This window comes from Oryx dammah, unplaced genomic scaffold, assembly GCF_014754425.2.
Source record: "Oryx dammah isolate SB20612 unplaced genomic scaffold, SCBI_Odam_1.1 HiC_scaffold_8, whole genome shotgun sequence".
NCBI lineage: Eukaryota > Metazoa > Chordata > Mammalia > Artiodactyla > Bovidae > Oryx > Oryx dammah.
The window spans coordinates 34,028,862-34,046,066 of record NW_024070192.1 but is presented as its reverse complement, the minus strand read 5'-3'; the positions used below and the strand labels follow the sequence as shown (position 1 = coordinate 34,046,066).

At 47.3% G+C, this 17,205-nt stretch overlaps 1 protein-coding gene across 6 annotated transcripts in view; it reads right to left on the bottom strand.

Moving 5' to 3' along the window:
- The window catches only part of MYH10 (myosin heavy chain 10), a 154,989-nt gene that overhangs the window by 116,702 nt on the left and 21,082 nt on the right, over nucleotides 1-17,205 (bottom strand). For 3 of the 6 annotated variants that reach the window (XM_040243383.1, XM_040243387.1, XM_040243386.1), the window contains exon 1: nucleotides 5,647-5,889. The exons of 1 other annotated variant lie outside the window; for it this stretch is intronic. The gene's annotated coding sequence lies outside the window, so the exon portion shown is untranslated. Of the gene's footprint in view, nucleotides 1-5,646; nucleotides 5,890-5,913; nucleotides 5,987-17,205 lie in introns of those variants that run through there. 2 more of the 6 variants (XM_040243385.1, XM_040243388.1) reach the window with 2 other exon arrangements.

Here is a 17,205-nt window from a genome sequence, read left to right as displayed (position 1 = left end):
CCCCTTTAGAGGGGCCGGAAGCAAACAGAATATTCCAGACTGGTGCAGAAGAGAGGAACTGTTCACAGTCTCAGCCCTGGTGGGAGAGCAAGCATGTTTCTGGGACTTCTACAACGAAATGTATCTAAGACCTCAGTGATTTACTGAGTGCTCACTGCTGGCCCACATGCAGCTGTCAGCCAAAGCCCAACACACAGTCCTTGAAGCTACTTCTCTCACGCTTGTGGGACTGACTTTGTGGATCAAGTGACAGGATTTTACATTCGTCACTCACCTTTCTGATGTGACTCATCATTCCTGCCTGACAAGTATCTTTCTGGAATCCAACACCATCATTAAACACTTCCCTTATGACTTAGAGTAGTAAGTCATTTTCCAGCCAAATTCCAGGTTATCACAAACCTCATTCAGGTCAACCCAAGAAGGCAAGGAAGCAGCTGCTCTTGCTCCTCCATCCAACTTTCCCAACTTCTCCCTCTCCCCCAGATGAGGGGGATTCTTGGTAAGCTCTTGCCTGCCTGCCTACCTACCTCTTAGATGGAAGGCTACAAGGGAAATCAAAATCACCCCAGGCTGTGAAGAGGTTCTTTTTTTTTTTTCTTTATTTTTTTTTGGCCATGCCACATGACATTTGGGACCATAGTTCCCCAACTAGGAATCAAACCTGGGCCCCCTGTGGTGGAAGCGTGGAGTCCTAACCACTGGACCACCAGGCAAGTCCCATCAAGAGGTTCTTAACCTTCAGTGCACAGACAAAGTTCAGGCTTCATGAAGGCACTGAAATGGGTCTAAATACACTGTACAGTTTTTTGTAGACCTGTGCTTTTCTGAAGAGAACATGTATAACTTTCTTCAGATTCTTAAAGAGATCTAGCTATCTTTATCCTAAAAGATTAAAACACTGATAGAGGAAACAAAATACTAGCCCTTTCAGGCCCACTAAGAATGTACTAGAATCAAATAGCTAAGATTCTTCAGAAACGGTTGTTACAATGTAAAGGATTACAGACACTCATGGCCCAGAGCAGGGTTCTCAAACTTTGGCTCATACATCAGCAACACCTGAAGGGTTTATTAAAATACAGACTGCCAGGCCTTATTCTCAGTAGGTCTGGGGTGGAGACCCTTGGTTATTTGCATTTCTAACAAATTCCCAGATGCTGCTGATAATGCTGGTCCTGGGAGCACACTTTGAGAACTATCACTCCACAGTTCTCTGGTTGCCATGGTGAACCACTACTACCACCAGATATGTTGGGGAGACAAAAAAGGTTGAAAACCAATGTTTCAGACTAATTCATTAACTGAATTAGAGGATATGCTTACCAGTTTTAGGCGTATACAATCGGATAAAACAAAAATCACAAAACACGTAACATTAAAACTTCTACCAACAGATTTACTAATATGTTTTCTAACTAAAAGGCATCCACATGGGAAAAGGCAATAGAAAAAATATTCATGCATATATGTACATTCTGAAGCATGGTTTCAAAAACACATCACCTCTCCCGACTGCACTAATAAGATTAATAACAAGTCTTCTGTCTTCCCAACCTATACACTACCCACTGCTAGGAAGAAGATGGCTCTGAAGTGGAAATCACTCTGGATAAATCTGGATACAGACTATAGGACACATTCTGCCTTAGGAAGAACAGCCTCTTAGAGAAAATGTCCAACTAGAACAAAAATAGGATAACAAGTTACTCTTATTATCCATATTAGGTATAAACTGTATACCCAATACAATACTTCAGAAAAATGCATGCATTTTTCCTTTTACAATGGGCATGTAAATTATCTGCTGAGATTTAGCAAGTGACTATAAATTAGAACAACATCAGGTCATTTCTAGGGCAGGTCTTTTTTTTAAGTAACTGATGGACTTACAAAATTATCTGATCAAATCAATACATTTTAAATTTATTAGTATGTACTATTGCTAGGTGGGGAAACACCTGTAATTTAACATAAAAAGGGATCACAAAAGTGTGATTATAATATGCTTCCAATTTTGTGGGGGAAAATTACATATAAACGTCTTTGTTTCAAAGGAAACAAATAGTCACCGGGTCTTCACTGGGTAGTGGGATTACAAACTTTTTACCTTTTACTTTTCCAGAGTTTTCTATAACTAACTAAACACTGCAAGGATGGTTTTGTCCTTGCTATACGGTGAGCTGACTTCCTGGTCCACAGGAGGGCATTTATATACCTACCGATCAACATTACATGAACGGTCCTGACCCTCAGAGTAAGCTTCAGCTTCTCCTCCACCACCAAAAACCGACCATTCCTTTAAATCCTGACCCAAATGCCATCCTTTCACAAGTTCTTTTCAGGTCAACCTGGCAATTTAATCCTCCTCCTCCTAACATTTTGTGCTGCTCTTCTGGCACCCTTCTCGTCTTTACCAGAGGTCTCAGCAGGCAGTAGGTGCTCAAATCCTTGTTTAGATGGTAGAGTTCCTAAGGCCAGGGAAGAGGTTTTGTTCATTTTAACTGTTCACTTGAGGTTGCCAAATATGTTGTATTTTTCTCATTCCATTGTACATTTGGCAACTTGTCATGATAATGCTGGTATTTAATAGGGAAACCACTTTCAAATGCTTTGCCTTGTAGGAAGGGTAACATTAGAATTTTGAAAACAGCAAATACTGTTATATACCACTAATGATGGCCAGGTGGTATTCTTAAGTGGTTTAAGTGTATATATATCAACTCTTAATCCTCACAACAGGCTCACCAGGCAGGTGCTTTTACTATCTCCATTTTACAGGTGAGGAACCCAAGGTTCAGAGAAAGCCAAAAACTGGCCCAAAGTCACAGAGCTAACAAAGAACAGAGCTGGGAGGAAACCCAGAGTTCAGCTCCAGAACATGTGCTACAAGGATGGAAGGTGAGGAGGGGAAAATTTTGACATGTAGTATACACTACATACTGCCTGTCGATCAATGATCAATTATGGTTTCAAGAGTACATGCTCAGGGAATTCCCTGGCAGTCCAATGGTCGGGACTCTGCACTTCCACTGCTGGGGGCCCAGGTTTGATCCTTGGTTGGGGAACTAAGATCCCACAAGCCACATGGTGTGGCCAAAAAAAAAGAAGAAAAATGAGGACAGGATCAGACAATGAACACACTAGCATAATCTGGCAAAGGCTTTACACTTCATAAAAAAGGAATAAATAGGAACCTCTTTATAACAGAATCTGAAAGTTCTGAAAGTGTCCTCTGAAGTAACTGCCTAATTATACTTAAATCATTTATCAGCCGCCCCCCACCCCAGAGTCAAAGCCCCATCACCTTCACTTGATTTTTTGACACACACACACCCCTGGGGGTCCATCCCCAAGGCCATCTTTTACTCCCAAAGAAACACCACCCACTAAGCTTCTCAACTGCCTCCCAGCGCCTATGGCAGGTAGAGGCACAGGGAAACAGTTTTATGACTATCTTGCATACCAAAATCCAAACAAAAACGATGGATAAATGATCCATGATAGCACATCTCTCTGAGACAGATAAACTGAAACAAAATCGTCTACAATTTGTGTAAAGCTACCACTGAGGTCACTCATCTTACAGAGACCTGAAAGTCTGTTCACTCATCAAAATCATGTTTAACCAAAAATGAGCAGAAATGCAAATCAAGTGCAAAAGGACACTACCGCTCTTCATGGCCCAAGCCACCTCTGTGAATATCTTTACACTGTGTTAAACGTTTCTGAAGCAGGGAGACTGACACCAGGAATTTTTATTCTTCCTACATGACAAGAAGGTACAGAAACCGGTGAAGACTACAGTCTTTCACCATACAACGTGCCCTTGAAAATTTCCTCTGTCTCACCTTCCATCCAGCCTGTCTTCCTTGAAATGATTTCCCTAAGGGGCCCAAGTGAAAAGGGAAGCTCTCGGGTCACATCTCTTTGCTGCAAAAGCTGGTGCTATATCGCCCAATTACACCATATGCTTTCTCCAGATAAGGACGGGGAGGAACTGAATTTAAGATGCAGAAGTAAGGAGATGCATAAAATGGCCACTTTTCCAGGATCCGTGACAGACAGGGCATACTTAAACATCAAAAGCATGGGACTAAAAGGATAATTAATGACGGCCCATGGATGAAGGAAATGAAACAATAAATACATTAAAGTTTTCCAGAGTAAAATACTATCAAGAATAATGAAGCCTGACTCAAAGAATCCTCAGTTTCAATGTTAAAAAACAAAAATCTCGGCAAAACTGAAGTATTAAATTTGGTATTATATTATTCAGCGAAAACAGCCGTCTTTGTTTCTTTTGCACTAGGGATCTACCCGCCTGCTTTCCCCTACCCACCCCACCCCACCCCTCCCCACCCCCTTCCATCAACCGCAGTGATCTTGAAGGGAGCTGCAGAGGCCCTAAGGAACGGAGATAACGGTCATAGGCAGAGGCCACGCTAGCCAAAACTCACCAGCCGAGCTCAGACCCGCCAGGTCGCCAGCCTCCTTCCCAAGGCCCCGGTTCCCAGGCAGGCCAGGCTGGGGGCCTGGTCGGTCCCCGGGCCGCATCCGCCCACCGCAGGCCCACAAAGCCCGCGCGGACGCCGGGACTCGGCGCCTTCAACTTCCCTCCGACCTTGTTCCAGGCCGATTTTATGGGCTCAAGGTTGGACCCCCCCACTGCAGAAGGCCAAGAAGAGACTCCGGGGCTAGCCATGCCCAGATCCTTTACACAATAAAGGGATCCCGAAGCAAGAGCTGACCCTCCCCCCAGCCGCCCTGCTGCAGCGCGCCCCCGCCACATTTCCCGCCTCGCCCCCCCAAGCCGCCCAGGCCTGGCCGACGTCCACCCCCAGCCCCCGCCGCCCCCACAGAGCCTGGTCTGACGCCGCCCCTCCCGCCCTGCTCCCCCGGGACCAGCGGAGCCCGACCCTCCCCAAGCCCGCGGCCAGCTGCTCAGACCTTCACCCGCGGCGCGCTGCCCCGGCCGTGCGCAGCCCTGCCCTCGCGTCCCTCCACCCCGCAGGTCCAGGCGCGCCGCCCGCCTTCCGACCCCTCGGCGAATTCCGCACCGCGCTCCGGGTGCCGCAGCCGGCCTAAGCCAACCCAGCAGCCCACCCAAGGGCCCTTCCCGTCCAGCGGTCCCCCCACCCCCAATCGGGATTGCGCTTTCCAGCCCGCCCCAAGACTCCCTACCCTCCTGAGAAACAGGCAAAGACTCGTGGGATCCCCAGGGACCCCCACTAGAGCACGAGGTCCCCCAAACACGCGCCGCAAGGATCCTGAACGCCGAGTACCAGGTCCGCACATGCCAACCCGCAGATCTCCACCCCAGTCCCCCAGAGGCAGTCCTCCCGCACCCCCAGGCCCTCATCCCCGCAGGAGTCCCTCACTCTCAAGGACCTCATTCTCCGCCCCTCCAGGGGTCTCTCCACCCACTGGGGTCCCGTTCCCCGCCACCATCCCGCAATGTCCTTCCTCGCAGGAATCTACGGCTCCCGCAGCACAAACCCTCCGCCCAGAGTCCCTTCTGTCTTCCCCAGCTCCCGCTTCGGTTCCGTCCTCGCCCTCCACAGCCGCCGAGGATCCTTCCCCCCACCACAAACCGTCCCCGGTCTCCGGTCGCCGGTCTCGGACCCGAGCAACCGCACCTCTCACCTTCAGCCGAAGATGGTGGCGCCGGCGCACGTCCCCAGCCGCGACCACAGAACCGGCGCCTCAGTCCCAAACCCACCGCTGCCTCCGCCGGGCTCCTTTAGCACTGCTACTCCGGGCTGCCCCACCCACTCCCACCCTCATTGGGCCAGCTCCACGCCCGTCACCACCGCCCCCAGACCCACTGGTCCGTTTGCGCGCCCATCTCCAAGGGAAGACGTTAGCAACCCGAACGAAGCTACCTTCCCGAGGTCCGTTCCCTCCACCCACCTGAAACGATGCTCATTGGCTTCCGCTCCCAGCCCAGGCGGCCGAGGCCCCCATATTATAGGCTAAGCCGCACGTCCATCAGAGATTCCGGGAGGTGCGGCCAGGGCAGTCGTGGGTGATTGGCTGGCTAGGGCAGAGATGGACAGCTGAGACTGGCAGGGCGTCCCGCGGTCCCGCGGGGCAGTGGGTGCGGACCCCGCCGCGGCTTTGGCTGTGCGGACGGCGGGGCAGGTGTGCCGCGGCCAGGGACCCGAGCTCCGCCTGCACGCTCCACGCCCTGGCGTCGGGCCGCCGCGGCAGCCCAGTCCGGAGCCTCGCCGCCCCCTCTGCCTGTCGCAGCCGGCGTGTCCCACAGTGGGACCGGCTTCCACCGCCGAGTCGCGGGCTCCCGGCGCTGCCTGCAGGGGCGGGGCTGGAGCGCGGTCCAGAGGCCTGACGTCACCCCCGGGGCTGCGGGGAGTGGGGGCCACGGCTCTGCGGCTCACCTGCAGTGGGGGAGGGGAACCAGGGCTCGGGCTGGGGTTTTGCCCATGCGCACCAGCTGGGGCAGGGGGGCGGGGGGAAGACAGACCTCGCCTGCCGTCGGCGGTCGGCATTCCGGCCCCTGTCGCGACCTCGGGCCCAGGCTGACCCTGCCTAGGTCCGCTGAGCGCCAGCCGCCGGGTTTGCTAGGGGAGAGGCCTCCCTACCCAGACGCCTGGCTGGGCTGAGATTCCAGAATACTGAGAAGGGAACCCACCTTGGGAAAACGACTTCACGCCATTCATTCCTTCGTTACTTCCTTCTTTTTTTTAGTATACAGCTCCCTACATGAGAGAGGCTATGAGGAGGTTCTGCCTGACTCTCTTATCCCTCAGGGCCTATTAACTTTTCAAAGGCCTTGTAAAAAACGTTTGAGACCTGAAGAAAAAAATTTTAAAGGTTCCAAAATAAGGAAAGGCAACTAGAAAAATCCGAGTTAATATTTAATGAAATGTCTGCAATATCTAATCAACTGCGACACGACCCTAATTATATATAAATATAATAAAGTTTAGGTAAGTCACAAGAATAAAATCATTTGGTCTTAAAAAAATTGAAATTTGCAAAATCTTTTCCAAAAAATTTTTATAGCAAGATGTTACTTCATGTTCAATAAGGATGCATTTTAATATTTACGACATGATGTATGTAAGTGGCTAAGCCTAGGAAACTTCCAGTCTGGTAAAAGGTGAATAAAACAAACAAAAAAAAAAAAAACAAGGCAGGAAATGATGAGGAGGGGTTGGTAGAATTCAGAGACAATTTCAAGGCAGCTGAATGCAGAGTCCTTCCTGGGGAAGTCCGAATCGGGTCCTGTATTGTCCTTTGTCCTAGTGCATCTGGTCCCCCACCCCCACCTGCCTGTGGAGTAAGCTGCCCCTTGTCCAGGTGTCTTGTGACTTGGCTACATGAAGTCTGTCCTTAATGCAGCCTGCACATGGAGTACAAGTTAACTGTATGTAGTATGTGACAAGTATTCCTCTTCTGAATTAAAAAATAAACTTTTTACAGAAGACCAAACACTCCATTTCTAACGCCTGAGTCTCAGCTTTGCCAGCCACTGAAGTCATTTCTGAGTGCACATAGCATTCACACACAAAAACCACCCCATCAGCCACCAAGTCTGTGATTTCCCATAATTATAAAACAAAGTCAGTGGACCATCAGAAGAGGAGGCCAGGAAGCTCAGCTCAACAGAATTCAACATCACAAAGACGTCAGTCTCAATGAGAAATCAATAATAAAAAGACTGTTTCCAGAAATTCCCTGGCAGTCCAGCGGTTAGGACTTGGGAGTGTTCACTGACAGAGCTCAGGTTCGAACCCTAGTCAGGTAACTAAGATCCTGTAAGTTACATGGCTCAGCCAAAAACAAAAACACTGTCCCCTAATGTGTCTCTGGGTTTCCCAGGTAGCACTTCGGTAAAGAATCAGCCTGCCAATGTAGGAAACTCAGGTTTGATCTCTGAGACAGGAAGATCCCCCAGCATAAGAGATGGCAGCCCACTCCAGTATTCTTGCCTGGAGAATTCCATGGACAGAGGAGCCTGGCAGGCTACAGTCCATAGAGTCACAAAGAGTCAGACATGACTTAGCACACATTCGTGCACACAAAAGTATCTCTAGCCATGGTATCTCTCCAGCCTTGGGGCTTTACATTTTCAACTGTCTGCTAGGTGTCCCTACCTGGATTGGAGGACAACTGCAAAGGCAGTAAGTCCAAAATTTATCTTCTTCCCACATCCATTTCATCTCACCCAAATTCTTTTTCTTCCCAACTTCCCTTTGTTTTTTAATACAACCAACCTTGAAACCACTTCAATTCCTTCCTCTCCCTTGCTCCCACACTGTGTTCCCCTCCACCTCGATCAGCTAACCAGCCAGGCTTTTCAGACTCCAGTCTTACCCCGCGTAGCTCCATCCCAGAATCTGTTGCTGTTTTGAGCAGGAAAACACAGGATTTAAGACCACATAGACCTGGCTTTAAATCCATCTCTGCCACTGGTTGTTGTTTAGTCGCTCAGCTGTGTCCAACTCTTTGTGACCCCGTGGACCGTAGCCCACAAGGCTCCTCTGTCCTTGGGTTCTCCAGGCAAGCATACTGGAGTGGGTTGTCAATTCCTTCCCCATGGTACCTTCCCAACCCAGGAATGGAACCCACATCTTCTGCTTGGCAGGCAGATTCTTTGCCACTGAGCCACCTGGGAATCCCCACCAGAGTTTTAATCTTTGACAAATTCCTTAACCTCATCTCTCAAAAGAGGGTACAAATATATACCCAAAGGACTCATTCAATTAATATGTAACAGGTTGATTTACTGGGGAAAAAAGCATGGTGTTATGAACATATCGATGAAAATGGTCTTTTTTTCCCCCTAGTCTACAAGTTCATTACAAAAGAGTAAGAAATCTTTGTCCTCTCTCCATAATAATTTTTGCTGGCAGTCTAGGCTGCTTTTACCCCCAAAAGAAAAAGGTCACAGGCCATTGTTTTGCAGAGTCCAAGTCATAAGTCCAAACTCATTCACTGATGACAGTTCCAGCCCATGAACCTGGTTTGTTCTAAGCTGTTTTGTTCCATCTGTACAAGGCTGATATGAAGCATTTTAAAAATAAATCTGAGTGAATTCCAACACTTAATAATCAAGAGCTATCCAACATCATTAGCCATTTGGGAAATGCAAATCAAAACCACAATAAGATACACTTCACACCCACTGAAATGACTGTAATCAAAAAGGCAGACAATAACAAATGTTGGTGAGGATGCAGAGAAACAGGAACTCTCAGTGATTTCTGGCAGGAATGTAAAATGGTGTAGCTACTCTGGAAAACAGTTTGCCAATTTCTTTTAAGTTAAACATGAATGTACTGGACTTCCTTGGTGGTCCAGTGGTAAAGAATCCACCTGCCAATGCAGGGGATACAGGTTCGATCCCTGGTCCAGGAAGATTCCACATGCTGGGGGGCAACTAAGTCTGTGCACTACAAGTACTGAAGCCCATCCACCCTAGAGTCCATGCTCTGCAGCACTAGAAGCCACCACTATGAGAAGCCTGTGCACTGCAACTAGAGAAAGCCTGCAGGCAGCAGTGCAGCCAAAAATAAATGACAAAGACAAAAAACAAAAAAAACCAGAAATGTGCCATATAACTCACAATTCTATCCTTAGATATCTACCAGAAAAACCAAATATATGGACACAAAAATTTGTACATAAATGTTCATAGCAGCATTATTCATGATAGCAAAAAAAAAGGAATGTCCATCCACTGGTAAATGGGTTGACAAAATGTACACCCACACAATGGAATACTATTCAGCAATAAAAAGAAATAAACTACAGATTCCTGCAGCAACAGGGATGAACCTTGAAAACATGTTCAGTGAAAGAAGTCAGACAGGGAAACCACATACTGTATTATTCCATTTATATGAAATGTCCCCCAAAGGCAAAGCTCTAGAGACAAAAAGTAGAACATTAGCTGCCCGGGGTGAGGGCTGGGGTGAGGAGAAGGGAGGACAGTACAGGGATTAACAGTAAATATACACGTGGGATCTTATTGTGATGATGAAAGTGTTATAAAATTGATTTATGGTGATGGTTACACAACTGGACAAATTTACCAAAAAGTCTATTTTGTGGGACTCCCAAGTGGCTCAGTGGTAAAGAATCCACCTGCCAATTCAGGAGACAAAGGAGGCACAGGTTCTGTCCCTGGGTCGGGAAGATCTCCTGGAAAAGGAAATGGTGACCCATGTCAGTACTCCTGCCCGGAAAACTGCATGGACAGAGGAGCCCGGTGGGCTACAGTCCAGGGGGTTGCAAAGAGTTGGACATGACTGAGCACACACACACACACTGAATTTTATACTGTGAATTACATGCTTTGAAAAATATACGTTAACAGGTAATGTTTTAAGAAAAAAAGTTATCTTGTGAAAATTCAGATTTCTGGCTTCCCTTGAAAACATGGAAGGTCTGGAAATTCAGCACTCATTGGCTGGTGCCTGAGTTGCTGCTCATTTTTAAACAAAGCCTGTGTTCCAGAGCATGCCTCAGTCGCCACCACTCCCTCTAGTCTCTTAAAGCCGACCTGCCTTATTCACTGACATTCTTTGCTCGGTCTTTTTAGGTGTCAATGCACTTTTAGCTCCTATCATGCCTGTCAAGGGATTTCATGTCAGATCATTCCAGAGAGATAAGAGGAAAGGTGGTGTTTTTGAGTTAAAGAGCTGTTCCCCTGTAAGAGGTGAAGGCATAGGAGATTTGTGGCATCCATGAGAAGGGGTTCCCTCTCAACATGCTTCCTGGAAGAGGTAGGACTTCCAGACAGAGGTTACTCCACTGACCACCTCACAGCCCACTCAGGGCAACAATTCCTGACTGATAAGGATGGGCGCTCAACTATGGCATCTTGAAACAGAAGGAGGAATAATTAAAAACAAACAAACAAAAATCTCTAATGAGTTGAGAAAAATAAGGAACTTTCCAGAATTTTCTTGGGTCCCTTAAGTGCTGGAGTTTTTTGGGGGGAGAAGAGTCGGCTGAAAATGACTAATTTAAGACATCTCACCAACCACACAGGATAGGGCTAACTCACATTTGATTTTAGAAAAACAAAGGCGTGATAGTCCTTGCATCCTAATGTCTTAGAACAAGTCATACCTGTAATAAATGCTTTTTGTGTCTGGGGGTGATGCCCATTGCTATGGAGACATCCGTATCAACAGGCAGGGTCCCTATCCTAAAGGGGACACAGTTCAGCTGGAAATAAAAGCAAATTGACAAATGATTGTAAAACAGCAGGGATTTTTAATCTGGAGTGCATGGAAACCTAAAGAGTTTTAAGGGTTTTATAAAATCTCTAAAATTACATGTAAAATGTATTGTGTTCTCCCCACCACCACCCCCTCAGGGAGAAGATGTACAGTTGTTAGTAGACTCTCATAGAACACTCTGATCCAAAAAGTTTGCAAGAATGCAATATAGAATTAAGTACTACATCAAGTATAGTGAGATCTAGGGACACATAAGAGGGTCACTTAACCCAGAATGGTGGCAGGGGTGGGCATCAAGGAAGTTCCAAAAAGTCTTCTTAGAGACAGTAATTTTGAAATTATAATCTGAAGAAGGCGGCACTAACCAGACCAACAGAGGAGAATAATGCTTTCAGAGAAAAATAGCACAGAGAAGAGACAGTACAGGGCTTTCCAAGCTCAGAAAAAAAGCTCACAGCAGAGCAGTGCTACAGCAAAGCAAACAAGTGTGAAGGAGTGTGAAATACAGGGCTGAGGAGGTAGGCAGGGGCCAGATGGGAGGTGTAGACCAGGAAATGGAATTTAGATTTTATCCGGAGGACAGTGAGGAACTATGGGAGAGGTTTCATATGACAAGTAAAATGACCAAGCTTGTGTTTCTTCCAGGATTCCTTTGGTTATAACATAGAGAATGGATCAAAGTGGGGGGCGGGGCGGGGGCAGTTAAGAGGCTGCTACCACAAACAGTCCAGCGAGAGATGATGGTGACTTGGTCGAAGCAGCCTGCAAAGATGTGGTCAGATTGCGGTGATTGCTCTTGCAAAGGAGCATTTTCAAGTGCCAAACAACACATGAAGATATAAAAGTGCTTTAACGTGTGTGAGGATATCTTCAAGTGCCTGGTGGTGGTTTAGTCATTCAATCCTGTCCGACTCTTGCAACCCCATGGACTGTGGCCCACCAGGCTCCTTTGTCCATGGGATTTTCCAGGCGAGAATCCTGGAGTGGGTTGCCATTTCCTTCTCCATTTCCTTCCTGACCCAAGGATCAAATCCAGGTCTTCTGCACTGCAGGCAGATTCTTTAGCAACTGAGCTTCAAGTGACTAGCACATTATAAACTCATTCCCTTCCTCCATTTTCTCATGGCCCCCTGAATTAAAAACAAGCCCTCACTGCATCCTGTACACACACTTATAAAAGCACCTATATAAACCTTGTATGTTTTCATCTCTATCCCTGTATCCCCCTTTAAAACCACTGCTGTCCAGCACAAGTAGAATGGGAGCCACCAGTGCAAGTCACATATATAAGTTTAAAGTTTCTAGGGGCTACATTTTAAAGGTAAAGCAAAATAACATGATTAGTTATAATAACATATTAACCCAATACAAAAAGAATATTACATTTCAACATGTCGATTAAGAAATCACTAATAGGATATTTCACATTCTTTTTCTTGTGCTAAGTGTTTAAAATCTGATGTCTCTTGTGGACATACAGCACATCTTATTTCAGGCTGGCCACAAGAAAATGGCAACCTACTTCAGTATCTTGCCTGGAGAATCCCATGGACAGAGAAGCCTGGAGGGCTATAGTCCATTGGGTTGCAAAAGAGTCAGACACAACTGAGCGATTAACACTACATTTAAGTGCTGGAGAGCTACATGTGTCTGGTGGCTTCTATAGAGGACCCTACAGGGATAGACTGTGAACTTGCAGCCAAGATCAATGTTTTCAGCTGTATCCCCAGTAACTAGCTCAGTGATTGATACGGAGCAGATGCTTAGTAAACGCCTGTTGAATAGAAAGATGGAGGGATGAATGGGGAGATCCTTTCCAGCTTTCCAGATGTCATTTGAGCTGAGCCTGAATCCCAATCACCTTCCCAGGGCTTCCCTGGTGGCTCAGCTGGCTCAGCTGGTATAAAGAATCTGCCTGCAATGAGGGAGACCTGGGTTCAATCCCTGGTTTGGGAAGATTGCCTGGAAAAGGGAAAGGCTACCTACTCCAGTATTCTGGCCTGGAGAATTCCATGGACTGTATAAGTCCATGGGGTTGCAGAGTTGGACACAACTGGGCGACTTTCACTTCACTTCACTTGAATCCCAATCAGGATTGCAACAGTAGAGGATAGTGGACTGACTGCAAGGGCAAGGATGCAAGGAACCGAAGCACGGACAAGGAAAAGTGATACCAGGACACAGTGGGAAGTAACAGCATTTGACTAAAGTACAGAATACCTGCTGCAGAAAAGGTGAGAAGTGATCCTGAAGGTTCCTGGAAGCTGACACTGGAACGCTATACACCTCTGGGGATTCCCAAGCTGCCAGTGTAATTGCTATCGGTAAATATTTAAGGGACAAATGAAGAGAGGGAAAAGGAAAAGAAAGGGCAGCAGGAAAGAGACAGGAAGCAAAAAAGAAAGGAAAGAGACAGCAAAGTGATAACGACTGCTGGTGTGAATGCTGGCAAATCACAAACAATAGGCAAATTTCTTAAAGGATCCAGGTTGTCTCAATGGAAAGAGGAACAGGTTACTGGAGTGTTTGCAAACAGCTGGAGAAGTCTAAAGTCTGGTGAATGGTTAGAGATGAAAACAGGGTCATTGGTCTCAAGAGTATCTGTGGTCCCTGGTGGGAAGGTGAGGGAGTTACATGTTGGTACAGAGAACCCCAGTTTGAAACCAAGCCTCGGGGCTTCCCTGGTGGCTCACTGGTAAAGAATCTGCCTGCTAATGCAGGAGACATGGGTTCGGTCCCTGGTTCAGGAAGACCCCACATGCTGCAGAGCAACTAAGCCCATGCGCCACAACTATTGAGCCTGTGCTCTAGAGCCCTGGAGCTGCAACTATTGAGCCCATGTGACGGCAGCTACTGAAGCCTGTGAGCCCTAGAGCCCCATGCTCTGCAACAAGAGAGCAAGCCACCGCAATGAGAAGCCCCTGCAATGAGAAGCCTGCCCACCACAACTAGTGAGTAGCCCCTGCTTGCCACAACTAGAGAAAAGCCCCAGAAGCAATGAAGAGCCAGCACCATGAGTAAATAAATTAGAAATCAAGCCTGATGGCTATTATACGACACAGAATTATTGCCACTTCTGCCTTAAGCAGCCAGGCCTGGTTTGCATTGCTCCTACTTACCAGGTGAAGAGAAAAATCAAGAAATTTCCCTGGATTTGCTAAAAATGGATGTGATTCTTAGGGGTAAAAAAAAAGCATGTGGGCATCTCATTGGAGGTTGTTTTAAAAATCCAAATCACAGGACCTGGGACTTCCATGGTGGGCCAGTGGTTAAGACTCTACATTTCCACTCCAGGAGAATCTGGTTCAATCCCTGGTTGGGGAACTAAGAACCCACTAGCCTCGAGGAGCAGAAAAAAAAAAAAAAAAATCCTGCCTGATACTGGGTATGTCCTTAATCTCTCTAAGCTTTGATTTCAGTTCAGTTCAGTTCAGTCGCTCAGTCATGTCCGACTCTTTGCGACCCCATGAATCGCAGCAAGCCAGGCCTCCCTGTCCATCACCAACTCCCAGAGTTCACTCAGACTCACATCCATCGAGTCAGTGATGCCATCCAGCCATCTCATCCTCTGTCGTCCCCTTCTCCTCCTGCCCCCAATACCTCCCAGCATCAGAGTCTTTTCTTTACTCTTGTGCAAAACAGGAAAAACAATACCTACTTAGTAAGGTAGCTACAAGGCTTAGATACAGTGAGGTAACACTGGTAAAGGTCTTGGCACAAATTACCCCTCAGTAGTGTTAACTCTTTGTCATGTGTGAGTGCAGTTGCTTCAGTCGTGTCCAACTCTTTGCAACCCTATGGACTGTAACCCACCAGGCTCCTCTGTCCATGAGATTCTCCAGGCAAGAATACTGGAGTGTGTTGCCATGCCCTCCTCCAGGGGATCTTCCCAACCCAGGCCTTGAACCAGAGTCTCCCGCATTACCGGTGGATTCTTTACCCACTGAGCCATCTGGGAAGCCCATTACTCTTTATTATTATCATGCTATTCATTAGCAGTATCATTATCCTTTTGACAAGACTTATACACAGCCTTTCAAAGGATGTTTATAGTGTTCCATTATTTTCTCTAGATGTGTATTCATTCCGTTGCATTATTAGCCTCGCATATCTTTGAAATTCTCCACAACATAAAATTCAAATATTATTTTTGTTGATGATTTCTACTGAAAGGGCTAGATTCTAAGGAAAGGAAATGAGATCCTGGAGAAAAATAAAAAATTATTTGGCTTTGATTTTCACAATCCTGCATAATCTGATCTCCGCCAACCTTCTTAAATTCATCTTGCCTGCCCCATCACAGCTGTTTCTCCTAATAATCACCTCTCCTGGGCCTTCTCCATCTGCCTTTTTTTTTTTTTCTGGCCATCTTCTCCCTTTTGCTTATGCTATTTTCCATTGGACAGCCCTTTCTCCACAAATCCACCTGGACAAGTCCTCCCAGGAGGGGAGCCCTGTTGAAGCTCTTCAGTGTGAGAAACACCACTGAGCAGCTCAAGCAAAGGCCCTCGTTTTCTTCAATTTTAGACTCAAGTTTCACAGTCGTGCCGCGTTTTTGGCACATTCGGAAAGGGTGGTTCCTGCTCTGCCTTTAGATGTTCTTATGAGAGGAGATTTCCCAATTTCCTTCTATTGAAAGCACTGATGGGTGTGAGCCCACTGATAATAACACCATTCTCCACACCAGGTATATGAAAGTCAGCTGGCAGGAAACAGAGGACCACCCAGGAAGCCCGCTTCCTCAGAGGAGCTCCAGAGCCTGCAGATGCTCTTCAGGTGGATGCGTGGGGATCACAGAATCTAACCTCGAGCATCAGAAGAGCCCGGTGCCCTGCGTTCTCCTGCTCAACACGGTGAGCATCGTCTCCCCGGACCCACGCTTTTCCCGGCAGGAACTGGCACTGGTCTGGTTTCTCTCTCTTTATGGCCACATGAACAGGCTGTAGAAGCCACCCGGTCACCGTTTCACAGATGACATATGGAGTCGGGGACCTGCCCAGTAGCACAGAGCCAATCAGTGCAGAGCCAGGACTCAGCCCTCTGTCATCTGCCCACACTCCATCCAGGTCTTTGTGTGTGTCATTGTTGTCAGCCATGGCCATTTTGTGGTGCACCTACTGTGTGCAGCAGAAAGGAACACAGAGCATCTCAAGAAGGGTTGTGGAATTCAGAAGATGCTAGTGTGTTTAGTGGGGCGAAGGGGACAGGTTGGGGAGGAGTGAGAAAGAGTTCATGGAGATAAGCTGATTCTCAGCTTGGACAGAAGTAGGGAGGGAATGGCCCGGGGCATCAAGATAACAGGGACTTCCCTGGTGGTCCAGTGGCTAAGACTCCATGTTCCCAAGGCAGGGGGCCCGGGTTTGATCCCTGGTCAGGGAACTAGATCCCACATGCCACATGCAACTGAGAATTCACGTGCTGCAACTAAAAGATTCTGAATGCTGAAACTAAAGATCCCACAGTGAAGACTGAAGATCCGTGCACTGCAACTAAGACCAGCCAAATAAATAAATAAGGTAATGGGAAGACAGAGCTAGAAACCTAAGGAAGATTTAAGTAAAGGTGTGCCCTTCCTCCCCCAAAGCACCCATTCACGAGTCATGGAGACAGCCAGCTACCTTCTCTACCTGTCAGCCTGTGAAAACACCTAAAACTCTTTCCATGTCCCCGGATGAAGGGCCAGAGGCTCCAGGCTCAAGCTAGAGAAGGTACTATCTAGATAACATGGGAATCAGCAGGGAATATGCAGCAGAATGATCATACAGAGATGCTTTGGAGACACAGCCTGAGTCCAAATCCCGGCTCAGTGGTGACTTGACCTTGGACAAGTCACTGAAGCTCTCCAGGTCTCCCGCTGCTCCCTCCTTGTAGCAGTCATGACCTGAGTTCTGGAGCTGCTGCACACAGAGTGATAAGCATGGTGCCTGGCACACAGGTGACCGCTTAGAAGATGGCAGCTGTTATTCTGGTCCTTTGCTCCTTGGTCTCC